This window comes from Equus przewalskii, chromosome 3 (assembly GCF_037783145.1).
Source record: "Equus przewalskii isolate Varuska chromosome 3, EquPr2, whole genome shotgun sequence".
Classification (NCBI taxonomy): Eukaryota; Metazoa; Chordata; class Mammalia; order Perissodactyla; family Equidae; genus Equus; species Equus przewalskii.
In genome coordinates this window covers 20068282-20085815 of record NC_091833.1, presented here as the reverse complement: position 1 = coordinate 20085815, position 17534 = coordinate 20068282, and the positions used below count along the sequence as shown (strand labels likewise).

At 37.9% G+C, this 17534-nt stretch overlaps 1 protein-coding gene across 1 annotated transcript in view; it reads right to left on the bottom strand.

Annotated features, from left to right (window-relative positions):
- Positions 1–17534, bottom strand: part of ZFHX3 (zinc finger homeobox 3) — a 1295574-nt gene that overhangs the window by 989314 nt on the left and 288726 nt on the right. The gene's annotated exons all lie outside the window — the stretch shown is intronic.

The following is a 17534-nucleotide window of genomic DNA, read 5'->3' as shown; positions in this document are numbered from 1 at the left end:
AAGAAATAAGAGCACAGTTATTACCATGATAAAACAAAGTAACAAAAAGGTATTGACAATTAGCAGATAAATGTGAGAGAAAAATAAGTGGAACTTGACATTAAAATATGGTTTTGAAGTAAAATACTTATGGCATGGGCTACATAGCAGAATCATCATGGCTGAAGAGAGAATTCATGAAATTGAAAATTCATATGAAGAAATTACTAAGAATTTAAAGACAGAGTGATGGAAAATATAAAAGAGGTATTAAGAGACATGAAGGAGAGAATAATTGAGTGGAATACCAGTGAAGGAAAATAAAGAAAATGGAGGAAAGGAAATTTAAAGAGATAATGGTTTAAATTTTTCAGCACTGATGAAAAGCATGATTCCAATGACCCAAGAGCTACCGCAGTCCTCAAGTCAGATAAGTAAAAAGAGACCCATGCCTAGATACACTGCAGTGAAATTACAGAATACCAAAGACAAAGAGAATATATTAAGACAAATCAGTGAGAAGGAACTAGAAAAATTACAAAAGAACAACAATTAGAATTATCATGGACTTCTCAATACTCATATTAGATATAAGAAGACAGTAGAATAATGCTTCAAAGTGATGAGAAAATTATTCTCCATCTATAAATGTATATTCAATAAAATTATCTTTCTAGAGAAGTGGTTAAATAAATATATTTATGAATCCACAGAAACTGAGAATGTTATTATGAAGAGGCTATACCTAAGGAACTTCTAAATGTATGTCCTTCAAAAAGAAAAATAACCCCCAAAGGAGACTTCAGATGCAGAAATAAGTGGTAAGCAAACAAAAGGTAAGTATGGATGTAAATCCAAATAAATATGGTCTGTATAAAATAATAATACTAATGATGATGATGACGTCTAATTTGTGGCATTTAAAACAAAAATGTAGACCTAAACTATTGAATAATGACAGTACGTGATTCTTGAGAGCTAAAAGTTCTGAGAACCTTGACTTGCTAGAGAGTAGATTAAGACATTATTTAACTACAGAAATGAACAGCAACAACAAAAATGCAGTCAACCAGAAAAAAATATGTCAAGAACAATGGAAAAAGAAGCAAGGAAATAGCAAGACAAATAGAAAACAGAAAGAAGATGATGGAAAAATATCCAAAGATACAAATAATTACAAAAAAAATGAATCCAGGATGTTAATAGTTAATCATTAATAGATATGAAAAAAAGATATTCGAAAAAATTCAGGATCCAGAGGCCTCTGGCCATGAAGGAATGATTGCAATCAGACTTGTCCCCCCCCCCCACTATAAACTACTATAAAACTGGATGGAATATATGAAGAAGTAACAGAATGGTGAAAAAAATCCACCTGATCATCTCAATTGAGGTAGAAAAAGCATTTGGCAAAATACAAGACCCTTTTATGATAAAAACACTCAACAAACTATGACAAGAAGGAAACTCTCAGACAACAAAAATTGAGGTATAGCATATTTCCATTATATACATAACATATATTTTTATATATTTATATTTTATTTTATAATAAATATTACATATTTTACATACATAATGAAAACATTATACTCCAATTTTGGCCCCAGATTCAAACCCATTCCCCTCTCCATCCCCTCCTCCCCAATCCCCTTTGTATAGTCTGGCTGACCATTCCCTAAGTCTGTACAGTAGATCAAGAAGTTGCTGTCTGAGAACTTGCAAGAAGAGACTCAAACATCTCTTCTCTGTAGATCCATCCATCTATCCATTCATCCTTTTTTTATTAAATGCGACATGTCACAGACCCTATTCTAAGCTGTGGGGATGCCACAGTGAACCAGATAGATGATGTCCCTCCCTCATGGAACCGACATTTGCATGGTGATGAAATGCAATAGAAAATATTATCATAATATTAATGTTTTATTCAATATGAAAGAAATATTTCAAAACTTCAATTGGCTGAGTTTTCAAAACAGAAATTTAATAGGCTTATAGACTTCTGTTTGACATAGCTCATAGGATCACAAATTCCTGGAGTCAAAAGGTACCTTAGAGACTACTACATCCATCAGTATATTCTCACCTGAGTCACAGAGATGTTGAAAAGCTAGACTAGGGGCCAGCCTCATGCCCAAGTAGTTAAGTTCACTTGCTCCGCTTAGGCAGCCTAGGGTTTCCCTGGTTTGGATCTTGGGCATGGACATGGCACCACTCATCAAGCCACGCTGAGGCAGTGTCCACATAGCACAATCAGAGGCACTCACAACTAGAATATACAACGATGTACTGGGGGCTTGGGGAGAAGAAGAAAGAAAGAAAAAAAAGATCGGCAACACATGTTAGATCAGGTGCCAATATTTAAAAAAAAAAAAAGCTGAACAAGAGTTCAAATTTGGTAGAATTACTATGACATCCATTTATTTATATTATTAAATATATATATTAAAAGTCATATTGAGTGGTATTTAAAATCATAGCATTAGTAACATTCCAAGAGAAAGCGTTTCTTTCTTGTTCTGGTCTCTCAAGGAAACCAATTACGCTAACTTTGAGTTACTTACATTCACAGCAAGCACCAAACAAATTTAATTAAAAAAATATAAATTTGGATACAAAATCAAAAGTCAAAATTGAACAGAAAAAATGAACATAGAAGTGCTCCTTTGAACTCTCAAATCCTAAAGAGAAAACATTCTTTTGTAAATTTTAAATATGACTCTTAAGTAAGCCGAACTGTTTTGCCCTCATTTGGGCTCCTCATTATTAGCAGACCACTGACCATTACACATACCTCTCTTCTTCCTCCAGAGGATCAAATCTTAATGGGAAGAAAAGCCCTGAAAGACAAACTAAATAAGATTTCCAAGTCACAGGTTGAGTTCACTGGATACAAGTTCACATTCTGTGGGTAAGATTCATTCAAAACATTGGATGGTAATTTGACACCATAAAAATCTGCATTTTCCAGTCAATAACCCAAGTTGTTCCTAGCACTTGTCTATTTATCACTTAACTGCATAATACATTCCATTCTTTTCCTTAAGTTGAAATTACTTAAGAGGAACAATGGAAGAAAACAACACTACCACTAAAAGTTTTGCTATAGTATTAATTTCATTTATTAATCACAAAAATGTGCAGGTCACAGTATTCTGATTTTTTTCAAGTTTTCTATGAACTAGAATCTTCCACATCATGTGAAACATAGCAAATATTAAAATAATAATAATAATAAACCTCCAATGTTGAAAATAGCATGTTTTTACACCAAGTTGGAGAAAATTTGGCAAGGAATAGGTTTCTCTAGGAATAGTGAGCTATCCTATTTTTCTGTGATTTCTGAAAATATTTATTCTTCTGTTTGGGTAGTACTCAACCTTTTCCATTTTTCTTGGGAAGAACTCATTATATAATAAGCTATTTATCTTTCCCCTAGAGGTGGCCTCCTAAGAAATATTCATAGCAAGTACCAAACAAAACATCCAGAATGCTTTGAAATGATGGTAGAGCACATTTCAAAAGGAAAAAAAAAACAAAAACAAAACAGATTCTGAGAACGTTAGTCTGACCCCAAAAGAGAGAAACACTTGTAATCAATTTTCTTTTCATTAATGCAATAAATGCTGTCTGCACTTTGTGTGCCTAAAGAGAACCATTCTGAGATAAAGCATGTCTCCCCAACCTTTTATACTGAACCGGTGGTTTCCCAAATTTAATATGCATGAAGAGTGCACGTGAGCCCTCTTAAATCCAAGAACCAAACCCTGCCTGTGTAATAAATCTCACGACTACTCCACTATTAGACAGGGGATTAAAACTAATCTAGCAATCCCCAAACCAAGCACCAAGTGGATTAAAATGCAAAACGCATGGGAGCAGGAAGATGCTTAATGCTAAATAACAAACATTTCAATCATAGGAATCATTTTTATCTTCTTGTTTATGCTAAGTAGATACTATTAGACTTAATATCTGTATTAACACAAGTGGAGGAAAGACACAGTTTTACAAAGACCTAAGTACTTGAATGCCTTGGTATAGCAGGCCAAAAAAACCCAAAAGCAAACAAAAATGAGCTTAATAAAAGGACTATACTGTGATCTTTAGACTAATTGTTTACTCATGGAAGGTTAACTCAGTGATGCTTGGCCTTTTAAATTTTGCTTCAAGCCAAAGCAGTCCATGCTATAAGGGTTGAATCAAGAAAGACAAAAGAGTGTCCAGGGATCCTAAAACTGGAGCAGACTCTCTATGTGTAATGGCCATATAATATTTAAATAAGCAAATGTTTTAAGCAACATCTTCTTTTGCCACAGTTATCATCACAGCACACAATGGGAGAGCCCCTGTTGCAATGAACCTGGAAGATGCCCTTATGGCCCTTGAAAGCTGTAGCTGATTGCAAATATAGGTAAGTGACCATGTGCAGGCCCTCGTTAGCAGTGTCTATCCAAAGAATATAGTACACACACACACATCTGGCATCTCCTAACGGCTGTGGAACACATTATACACAAAACCATTGACTTAGTTCCAACTGCAATCCACATACTGCTGGAAGGAATCCGTAAAGTTTTATCTGAAATACTGTTATACCTTTCAACTCTGTCATCTTCCTCAATTTTCCACTTCTGGGTCCTGTTATACCCTTTCTCAGACATCTGCATTTCAACTTGACTCCCTCCCCAGATGCTTCCCTACCCCTCTCTCATCTATAAAATAAGTATTCTTCAAGTCTCCCCTGCTGTACCACTCTATGTGATTACTACCAAGTCAGGCCCAGACGTTCTTATGTACCACAATTGCTCCAAATGGTTATAACGGTGAAAGGGAGCTTATCCTGGGACACTTACCTCATCCACAGCATGTGTTTCCAAACACAAAATCTGGGTGAAAAAATGGACCATTACACCCAAGCGAGGTACAAAACGGGAGGTAAGTATATAAGGCTTGGACTAACCTAGGCATTTGCAATTGGTTTTCAATCCTCAAGTATTGGTGTTCATTTCATTTGCTTTCAACCAAGTCTTCCTGGTTCAGAAAGCTTTACGTATAACATAATAGTAAGAGGAGTTAATAGTTAATACTAAAAGTTATATAACTGTAATAGGAAGATTTCTTGTTTCAGATATTATGACGTACAAGTTTCTGCAGTGAAATTGTTAAGTCATCTCACGTTTGCAACAATGGAACACAGAGCAGAGTTTAATTAGACATAGTGTGTTTTCTTCGAAAAAGCAGGTTTCATATCTTTCTATATTTTAAAGGCCACAAAATTACCAAATCTTGGGGAAATGAAAAAATTAATTGGGTATTGGGAAATTCCTCAAGCCTGAGTCAAAATAATGTGTTTTCATTTATGAAGATATTTTTAAATAAATATTCCAATGTTTTTTATTTTTATGGCCTTTTTATCTCATCAGTGACGATCACCAACAGCCAAAGTCCAAGGTGCCCCCAGAAGTCCCCCCATCCCTTCAAGCAGATCGACTTCTCAACAAGCAGCTGGTTTTTGCAGAAGTGGTTCCCAAATCCCAATCAGTTGGCCAGTGTTGGTCCATGATGAAATTTTCACTGGTCTTCACTTAGTTGTCATAAGATAAATTTATTTAACACACAGGAGATCCTTTATTCTGGGAATATCTCATTCCCACACTTTCAGTGTTCAAATGTCTTTTCTGTTATGATATGATGGTTATAGTAAGTGATAGTTGGTTATTTTGTTTTCTATTTGTTTGTTCAGTTTTCTTTTTCAATGTGGAAATACTTTCCTGGAAGCATTTTGATTGGCAAAATTTTGAAATTTAATGATCCATGAAATCCAAATTTCTAGAACTTTGTGGAATAAAAAAATTGTTCTAGGGACAAAGCTTCCATTTCTTTTCTTTCAAAATACTAATTACTCTCATTGGTCTAGTAATCTGACAAGCTGATGAGAATGAATTGTTGTGTTGGCTTAGCTTTAGCTAACTTGGATTTAATACCAAAAACACCACCACAGAATTTGGTTTTCTCGTCCAGACGCTGCCTGATTGATGGGTCAGCTCAATGAGGGTTAGATTCTGTGATTGGGATAAAGATAACAGAAGAGAAAGGTATGGAATCCAAGCACCATAAATCCCCCCACACAGTAATCTTTAAAATATAGGCCTGTCATTCCCCACTAACAGCTTCCCCCATCTTCTTTTTCCACCTTCCTAATTCTTGCTTTCAAAAACTGCAAATTTGCTCACCTTCTTGATGTTTGAGTTATCTGGCTCCAAAAGATCTGCAGAATTTCTCCACGTTCCTATTTGCCTGCTGTGAATTTTATTGAATGTACAGTGCTGCTGACCCCATATATAATGGACCCAGAAAATATTCACTAGACACTCAAATGCCCATTTCTCATCTTTATGTGATTGTGCACGTGTGTGTGTGTGTGTGTGTGCGCGCGTACAATGTCTTATGATGCTGTATATAAGAAGGTACCATTAGTCACTTAGAAGACACATAGCATTTTATTTTCAGGATCCTCCGAAAAGCTGGGAAAGTTTAATCTCCATTATTTTCAGGCACTGTCACTCTCTCCAGAGACATGGGTTTTAATATGGTATTATGCCAAAAATGATAGCAGAGTGGCAATTTTGGACCAATGTATGGACATCCTTTGTTGTTGCCTAGTGCACCAAATCATTCAGAGGGAGGAAAGTCAATGCCTCTAGGCATCCCTCGTCGAAATTCCAATTATAAAGGAAAATGAAGGAGAATTGTATAGACTATTAAAATTTGGAAGATTCCAAATAATACTGGGAGAAAGAATATCTGATAACCCTTGGATCCCTTGAGTATTCCAGGTGATACTCTACTTACAATATCTCATGAGCCCTTAGGGAAGACAATTTTTATTATCATTGAAGGTGTAGGTGAAAATCATCCAAAGAAAAATACATTACATGAAACTGGTCTTAAATACTTGTTGGATTCCTGCCCCCATGCCAAAAAATGACATCCTGGTATCAATTAGGATGATCAAAAAGGATCTCCAGAATATGTGGCTCTTTGACATGGTTTGTAATCAGATGTCCCCAGAATTCATCTCTCATGAATCACACAACTGAAGTGATCTCCAGCAATTGCAGAATTCATTTACCTCCCTCTGAGAGGAGCTGTATAGAAAGCACTGAAATAAAACCATGTGACCTTTTCTTTCAATTGCCCTGAGACTGTGCCACAACTCTGCTTTGAGCCTATGTTCCAATGTTTCACTGCTCTTACTGGCAGAAGAGAATTTTCCCCACATGTGGATGTCTAACCTAAATCCTTCATGCTGCAATTTGCATCCATTCCTTTTGTTGAAAATTGCTGCATTTCTTCTTACACCTGCTCCCCATTAAATGACTATTACATACTTCTGGGTAATCATATTCTGGAGGGGAGAAAGGCATAAACTACTGCAGCTGGGGGCAGTAGCGTATCCTTCCACACAGATGTGTGAGTCATCAACAAATTGTGCAATCCTTGTGAGTAGCCACACATGGGAAAGATTGTCTTTTACAGAGGCCAGCTCTGCCTTGATAACATGTTATAAGGAAATAGACTACAGGAGCACAGTTAGAAACAGAGTAACATTGGACTTACTTATGCACCATGCGCACACGCGCACGCACACACACACACACACAATTTAAGGGCTTTAGTTGGAATGAAACTTGAATTCATAAGCTGGCAGTTGCCTTCCATTCTAAGCACTTCTGAATTTCTGATGCTTGGATACAATTTCTTATGGCTGTCTTATCTAAGGTAGCCTATAGTTATGGCTGCATAAAACTAGGCTAACTAGGTAATTCCGCTAAAAACCAAACCTGTCAATCTGGTTGTTTTATGCCCTATGGTCACAACATCCAGTAAGTGGTGTGTTTCATATTTCAACTAACTATTTCGAAATAATCTAGATGCAGTCTTTATTAGAAGGCTATATTGGTTTGCCTCCTGGGGACATACGCAAGTAGCCTTATCTAGTAAGGTGCTCACTAACTCACCGCATGCCTAGGTAAGTCACATCTTTGAAACTCACAGTATGGGTCACAGACAAGCAGCATCTGTAACGCCATGGAAAATGTTAGAAAGACAGGTTCTCAGGTCTCCTCTCCAGATTATGGAATCAAAATCTGCATTTATAACAAGATCCGTAGGCACTTCATACACAAATGCCAGTTTGAGAAGCACTGATCTATTTACTCTCAGTGCCTCTCCTTCTTCACCTATAAAATGGATATTCACTTACACTTGCTACTTACTTGCTTGAGAGCAAAGGAGGATTAGCGTCATAGGGTTTTTTTCTCCCCCAGAAATAGACTCTACATAAACAGAACACTGGAGAGTAGCTTCATTTGTTGGCACAGGCAATGACTGAACATTCTTTGGAAGAAGAACCAAGATTCCTTCCTAGATAACACATCTGTCCTTCATCCAAACTCACCTCGTGGCATAATGGCTCCAGAAAGAACGCAGCCGTTCAACCAACTGCTTTTGGAGAAACAACTGAGGCTGATCCCAATGAAAACAGTTTTCCAGCTCCCCGTCTTGGCTGTCAAACACAAACACAAACACTCTGTGGGTTAAATCAGCCCAGCTGGGCGGCTGCTGCTGCGCCATCTGCAGAACAACTTGCAGACCAGGAGCCTGACTCTGACTCAGACAAAGGCAAGAGGGAACCGGAGAGAGGACCACAGCCTGACTCCAGGGACTCCCTACTCAGGCCTCCTTTGTCAAATTCCTTCCTTCAGCAGGGAAAAGAATGGGAGAATCAGATGAGGTTTTCATGCAACAAGAGTGCTCTGCAGCTGTCAGGCCAAACCCTAACCAGACGCCCAAGGGGCTCTACAGAGAGTTCCCATCACACACTCACTCCAAGAGGCCAGCACAGGGACAGCAAGGGGCAGCCCCAGTGGCCCCAGTGATCAGAAATCAAGAGGGCACTGAATCGCTACCTCCACCCATAATCCTGACCCCTTCAGGTTTTGTCCAGACACTAGACAAAAACCTTTTAGACTGACAAGAAAAAGAAAAACAGACTCAGTCCTTGACCTGGCCTCCAAGTTGCCAGTTCACTTATATCTAAAGCTTTGGGTTAGAGAGACAGCACATTCTCTCCCTGCCAGAGAAACAGTGGAGGACTGGTTTTCTTTAGGTTGAAATTACCTGAATAACAACCTGAAAGATTTAAGACTAGTACTACTGTCTTTGGAACCAGGTAGACAAGATAATATAATAGCATCATTCTATTCTGCTAGTGGGTAATAAAGACCTAAATACAGGGACAGCAGGAAGAGGCTTGTTGAAGTCTGGAGCATGCACACGTGCACATGCATGCACACATACACACACACACACACACACACCCCATAACACACATGAGCACCAGGCTTCGATAGGTCCCACAGCCACGTCTGTGGTTCAGCTCACAGAGCAGCCCTTAGCACTCTGACCTGCAGAGCAAGGGCTGTCCTCTCATGGCCTGCCAGCCTGATTCCACGACGTTTATCCTCCTGACCTCCTTTTCTCTTACTCTTTCTTCTTCCCTCCTTCATTCTATCTTACCAGATCTCAAGATTAATAAAAGGGGCAACTTTGGGAATATAGATTGCAACCATCAACAACAAAAGATCAAAGGAAAACACCCTCAGACGAACAGAATGACCTGAAGAACTTGAGGGAAAGGAACTATTTTGAGCACAATGTTTCTTTGTTTTCTCTCAATCTCTCTCACTCTTATTGCTAAAACAGGACAGAAATCGAAATACAAAGAAGAGAGAAGTGGATGTGAGAGGCCCTCCTGGGTGCCTCTCCTGTGAAACCATGGCTGCTTCCATGAACAGGAAGAAGCATGTTCCAGATGCTCATTGGAAATTACACAACTAAAATAATGATCAGAGTTGACACAGCCATTTTGCCTAAAGGGTATCCTGAAAATAGCTCTGGGGGAAGGGTTGTCTTTTTAGGGTTCAAATGTTATTGAGGCAGGTTTGAATCCTACTATTCATTACCTCTAAACTGGGATTTTCCATTTGAATTAGGTGCCTTAAGATTCTAATATGACCTATGGGAAGCTCCCTCTGCCTTCCTTCTGGTGCCAAAATAGCATCCCCAACCTCCAACCTCCCAACCAAGGCAGCCCATCAATCTGCTGACAGACCTCCATGCTAGTATCTGCCATCCAACACTCACCAGGCCGTCTTTCCCCACTCTCCACAACCTATACGGTATGTTGTGGACACAGAAGCAGAGGCTCAGAGAGGTTATTGCTGTGCTCCCAGTGACAACAAAGGGAAGACTTGGGATGCTTACACCCAGGTCTGGCTGGCTCCAAAGCCTGTGCCCTTTGCAATTCCCCATCCTATCTCCTAGAAAGACAAATGTTCTCCCCTCAACATCAGTGATGTACTTCTTTATTCATTCATTTTTTCTGAATGCCTCCCTGTGCCAGCCTGAAGTTGGACGTGTTGCAAGATCTCACTCTGGTCTCCTAGAATTAACGTCTCACCTCTGCTATCTTGGAGAACGGAGGTGAGTATAGCGTTTACAAGAAAGTGCTTTGCGGGGTAAAAATAAAACTTGAATTACAATCTCAAAGCGTCTACTATCAGCTGTAGGATCTTGCACTTTACCTCTTTGTACCTACTTTTATGCCCATAAAGTTGGCAAAATAATATTCTGTTTCATGAGGTTTCGATACAAAAACATATATAATCTAAATACACTTAGATTCTAAACTTAGAATCTAAAACAGTCCGTGGCACAAAGAACATACTTAATAAATGAAAACCATTCTCATCCTCCTCCTCCTCAAATTCAAAGATTGTTGTGATTGGAATTTACTCAGGGAGCAAAAGAAAGCCCTCACCACAGCTGAAGACACCACTCAGAGCATAACACGCGGGCCACCGTCTATTTGGTTCATACATTGGATCTGTCCCACTCCATCTTTAGCTCTCACTGGACTTAAGACAAAAGGGATCTAATGCATTCCTGGCAGTTTTTCAAAGCATGGCAGAAGTGAGTCAGGTTTATAAGATTAATTCTTTTCTCTCCAGGCAGTGGGTCAAATCAGAACCTTCACTCAACCAACCCAGTGGATAATCTCCTTTTATTACTTTCAATCAAACTAAGTGTCTGCAATCTGTACAATGGCCACTAATTTAGTGGAAAAAAATAATTTGTAGAGCATGATTATACAGAGATGAGATAGAATACAAGGTCCAGACTGGATAAGTATCCTGTAAGTTTGCTGCTATCTCATTGCATAGAAAGCTTCCATGATCCAAACTGCATTAAGGACATACAGCTGTTCTGCTAAGCTAAAAATCAAAGAAAGAAATGGACATTGTTCACAGATCACTTCCTTATTTAAATAAGGGAAATGCCTATCAGTTAAATTCAGACCCTTTGTCACACTCACATGGAGGGGTCCATTGCTCATACGAGTTTAACATGAAAAGGTTTCATTGTGTGAAAACCAAAACCTTTTTCTGTAAGATAATAAAATTCTAGTTACACAACTGGACAACATCACAAAGCGGTCTGGATTGTGGAAACCACTCTCTTTCTGTGATGGATAATAAGGCATGGGGTTTTGCTTCCTTTGATTAATTTCAGAATATTGCAGAGAACCTGCATAATCCCTAAGATAGCAAAGGAGAGAAGGAGAGGTGATGGGCAATGATAAAAGCATAGTAATGGAGCAGAGGCTGTTTCGTCTGGTATAGAAAAGCCCCCTAAACTGATCTCCTTTTGGCAAGTACTAACCACAATAAGGGTCAACACACAAAAATGTCCTTTGGCTCTGGAGCTTAAATTATAGGCACTGAGGCTGAGCAATGCTAAACAAAAACTATGAGATGTTGCCATGACTGTGATCAGATATATAACATAGCCAGAAAGTGCACATTTCCCTTTTTTCAAATCACAGCAGCCATTATTTATACAAGTACTGAATATGGAAAAGGCTCTGACAAATTTACAGTGGTGTTTGGATGGATGAGGATGGCGGATGATGGATGAGGGAGACAGAGGATTCCCTTATTAAAGCATCAAATTCTTCCCTAAATATCAAATAGACATCTTAGCCACAACTGCACTGCTTCATACTAAAAATTACATAAACTGAACATGTTAAATGTTTTTCTTTAATAGAAAAAGGCAGGATTTTCTCCTAATAAATATTGTTAATTTGTGCTATGGCATTCGTACCTTTTCTTTTCCACATAATATGGGCTTCAACATATAAGCCTATCAAACAAGAATAAATGTGACAATTCACAAACACAAATGAATGCCAGCAAAAACTGAGTAGCAATCTCAAGCACATTATTCTGTTCTAAAATTTTAGTAAATAATTTCAGTAGATGTAATCTTCCAAATGTATTTTTGTTGTCTTTCTTGACAGGACAGTAGCTCTTAAGGGAAACTCGCCATTCACTATGTGATTTTTGAATACTGTGCCCAGATAAAAATATACAGAAAGTTGGAAGCGCTGCAGCGCCCACTAGCGGACGTATTAGGATCACAGATGCATACTGTCTCTCTGGGGTAAAAAACAGTATAAAATAAAACGCATCTGCTTTAAAAACCATTTACACGACCATTCACTTTCTATTTTATCTGCAGTGAAAACAGAGGCGCAAAGAGAAAAACGCTTCTGCAAGCCTCCACCTCTCCTTCACTTAACCCTATGGTAAAGTCAACTATACACAGGGAAACGAATTTGGCAGCATCACAGATGCTGTCTAAATAAAATAGTCCGTGTCTAATGAATCTGGTCCCAGAGTTAAAATCTAACATTTGAAAGTTTTTCTCAATAAAAAGAAATGCCTATTTACAGTTCTAGCCAATCCTACCCCAGTTAAATTACTCCTTGGTCTGTTGCAAATTGTTAGCACAGCATTCTTTAATAGTAATAGATCCTGTCTGCTCAGAGCCTGTAATGACATCACTGGGAATCGGTCTTTTAGCATTAGCACAATGTAATGTGTAATCCAATAGCAATCTGATTATAATTTACCAGCCAACAATGTTTACATATTGCAAGTGTTACCAGTTTTTTTCTTTTTTAATGAAAACAAGCCTCTTTTTGTATTTTAATGTTTCTGTTTAAATACAGTGGTGATTAAGTCCCATAAAAATATAGCTCTGACAGATAAGCCAGAGTTATTACTTTCACTTGATTTCTGAGTAATTCATAGATTTTTAAGTAAATATATGAAGTTTCTTTGAAAAGAATGTATGAGACAAAAACATCTATAAAACTTCATTCATAAAACTGTAAAACAACAAAATGTTCCTAGTTCAAGTTAACCCAAGACATCTTACTCGGCATGAGTGTGTTGAAAGAAATAAATACAAGCCATGGAAACCAAGGCTGTAAAATGATTGTTTTTAAGATTCTAGAAGGACATAGAATGAAAACTAGGCATGTTATTCTAACATACGTGAACTGGAGGTCTTACAGTTTATCAGCAAATCATCTGGATTTTACTGCTCACTTTATCTGATAAAACACTTTAATGGGAAGAATCTGTATGATGGAGAATTAATAATGAATAATTGAGAAGACCAATGACCTGACCAGAGAGTTTAGTCCTCAGTTCTAGTTCTCTGGTTGGTTAGACCTTCTCTACCAGGTCCTGGCCCCAGCAGCTTTCAGACTCATCCATGGCCCACAATGAGGTGCCATCTTAATGCAATAAGAAGTGCCACATGGGGAAAAAGGAGAGAGGCAAAAGGGGTTGGGGGAAGTTATCCTAAGAAAAGCTCTTTTGAGAATCAAAAGGAAAGGAAACAGTGTCCACAATTAGTTCTGCTTTGCTTTTCATGATAAAAAGCTAATTATTTGGATCAAACACTAGTATAATCCACTTCTGCTTCAGCTCAGCTAAGAGTAGCAAGAGCAGTGACAGGACAGTGACAGGGGAGGTGGCAGCATGGAGCCGCCTCCTCGGCACTTTGCCCAGGCATTGTGTTCTTGATTCAGAACAATTAACTAGTCAACATTTTCACAGGCTGTTGGTGGAGAATATGGCTAAGGAAATAACAATATACATATGAGGGGTGGGTGGGGGAGTCAGACTATATCCCAGTAGCATTCCCAACATTCCCAAAATGCCATTCCTAATTACAACTTGAGTTCTTTGAAGAAACAAAAACAAGCAGTAAATGAACTATGATTAATACCAATAACTGGCCTCCTTGCCTTTAGGATAAAGTCCAATGGGGCTTCTACAAAATGAATCACATTTTCCCTCTGCACCAGGCAGTCAGATAGATACCAAATATCCGACATTTCTACTTTAAAATAAACAAACACAAACTTATGCCATTCTTTTTTTTAATGGCATAAGTTATGTGACTATGTTTGTCATCAGTGGGAGCTGTTGGGCGAATTTATGATATGGCTTTTGATATACTTAGAGGATATACTGTACTGATCGGAGACTGCCTACTAACGTCAATCTCTGTTCTTCAGCTAACCTCTGTTTTCAAACCCCACCATGAAGAATTATCTTCTTGGGATGTCTTTCTGTAATATATGTCAAAATAAAGATAATTTTTACAAGTAATGCCCTAAAGACTGTTCCTGAAATGGTCTTCTACGGAATACTAATTACACTGATGTTAATAGGTACTCTTTGGACAAAAGAAGAGTTCAATGGACAGGTGGATTTGGGAAATATTGGCTTAAATAAGATTAAACAGTTTTTTTACCTCAAGTATTTTAAGAACCTTGAATGTGCTAATGGACACCATCAACCTCCAATAGGTTAGACGGAGTATGTCCCAGGAAGCTCATTTCAAGAGAAAACACACATAAGAAAATACCAGCTTGAATCCAAGATGGTTCAATACAGTAATAATAATAACAATACTAATGGTGATGCTGGAGCAGCAGGTAACCCCCAATGAGCAGAGCACTATTCTCAGATCTTTACTGATATTACTTCTTTTACTCCTCAGAACAACCCCATGAAGTTCACTATTTAACAAAGGAAGAAATGAAATATGAATAAGCTAAGCAATGTTCTCAGGCTAGTAAGAGGTAGAGATGGGAAGTGAACTCAAGCAGCTTAGTTCAGAAACTATGTCCCAAACCACAGATATATAGCAACTGAGCCCAGGAAATAACTGTACACTCCCAATGACTGGAGCTCCCAGCCTCTTCCTCAGACCTGATGCCTGGGTCTCAGCCTCCAATTCCTCCTCTCTACCCTGCTGCCATCATAGCAGCTGGATTCCAGCAACCAATGGGCTGACAAGAATGGTGGGCAGGAATCCTCATATCCATAGTGCCTGCTACCATGGCTATCAGAGCCGCTCCATCATCACCATTGACACAGCAGGCTTTCACTGAGCTCAGGAGATAGAGGAGGATGGCAGGAGCCAGCGTGCACTTCCAGAAAAGCGTATTTGACTGATTCCCACACACAGGTGTCAGAAGATAGAGGCCTGAAGGCTCAATGAAAGACTTGAATACATGGAATGCTACACTTTTTTCAAGGACAGCGAAACTTTATTTCAAGATGAAAATTCACCTCAAAACAATCTATGAACTAAATACAATATCCATCAAAACCCACAGCAGGGCATTTCCTAGCAGTCGACAAGTTGATATTAAAAATCACGTGGAAACAAAAAGTCAAGAATAGTCAAGGCAATTTTTAGAAAGAAGAATTAACAATGGAAGGGGTCTCCCCTCACCAGATAGCAAAGTCTATTATAAAGTTACACTAATTACAACCATCTAATATCATCATAGAGATAGACATGGAAAACTTGGAACAGTATCATAAACATATTGGAACCTGGGATATGACAGAGCTTCATTGCAAATCGATGGGAGAAATGATGGACTTTTCAACAAATGCTGCCAGGACAATAAACCATCCACTTAGAAAAACAGAAAATTAGGCTACTTTCTCCCAAAATGGAAAAAAATAATTGCACATAGATTAAATATTTAAACATGAGAAGGCAAAATCAGCCAATTTGAAGAATCAAACATGGGAAAATATCTTTCTAACATCCCAGTAGGGAAGAATTTCTTGAGACAGAAAAGGCACAAACAATAAAGGAAAAGGCTGATAATTTTGGTTGTACTAAAATTTAAAATTTCTGAATGATAAAACACACAAGGAACACAGAGAAAAGACAGTCCATAGAGCAGATGGAGCTATTTTCCACACGTATAATTGCATGTATTCTGATCAGAACATGTACAGAATTCCTACATATTTATAAGAAAAAGAAACAATAGAAAAAAGTGGGCAGAGGAAATAAACAGGCAATTAATGTAAGAACTTCAAATGAGCAGTAAATTTATGAAAAGATGTTCAAACTCACTAGTAATCACAGAAAAGCACATTAAAACAATACAAAATTGTCATCTTAATCCCATCACATTTGTTAAAAAAATAAGTATGCTGATAACACCAAATGTCAGCAAGGAAAGCAGAGAAATTAGAACTGTGATATATAATTAAGTGAAGAAATTTAAGGGACATTTGGCAATTCCTATAACAGGAAGATGTGCCTATCCTATTTCAAGTGATCAATTCTAGAGAAATAGTTGCACATGCTCTGGAAGGCACATAATAAGGATGTTTACTCCAGCAGGCTCATCACAGCAAAGAAAACCACCAAACAAACAAAAGTAGAAACAAACTAACAGGAATGAATAAACTAATTTTTCACTCAGTGGAACAGTATACAGCAGATAAAATAACGGAATAAATTATTTCCTAAAGTTTAAACATCAAAAAATCTCAAAACTATAATATTTAACAAAATGTAGGAATTTATATATATTTAAAAGAATATATTATTTCCTGATATATATTTGAAGCAAGAATGAAAACATCCTTGGAAATGATATAAACAAAATTAGAACAGTGGTTACCTCTAGGGAGAGAGAGAGAGAGGATTTGGATATTCGCAAAATGTCCTGTCTTTCAAAGTGAAACAATAAATATGGCAAAGATCTGTCAAAGCCAGGTGGTAGGTAATGAGTATTATTTTTGTGTTTTATATGAAATATTTCACAATTAAAAACTGAAAAATGTTTTAAAGACTCAATAAAATGTGGTCAACACAATTATCTCTGCATTAAGCTGACCAGGAAACTCATTTTGACCTTCAGTCTTAGTGTCGAAAAGAAATTAAGTTGCTTGGCTGAACAAAACATAGTAAATAGCCTCTCACGAAAGTGTCTCAGCATTTGATGACATTTGGGGGAGGCAGTGACACGGATCTTTGTTTCTGTATTTGGCCCCTTCTAGGATTGCTCAATGAGTGGTCCCAGGTGGAAGGAAGGCAATAGCCCTGGTGAGAGGATGAGAGAGAAGGTGAGAAGAACTCTTAGGAACTTGACAACCTGGTGAAGATTGCTTTTCTGGACCCCAAAATTGCTTTAACTCTGTTTTAGCCATAAACTAGCTAAGTATTAACGGGCAGGTCACTTAAGATCTCTGAGCCTCAATTTTGTAATCTGGAAAACAGCAGGGGTGGGGAGGGTGATA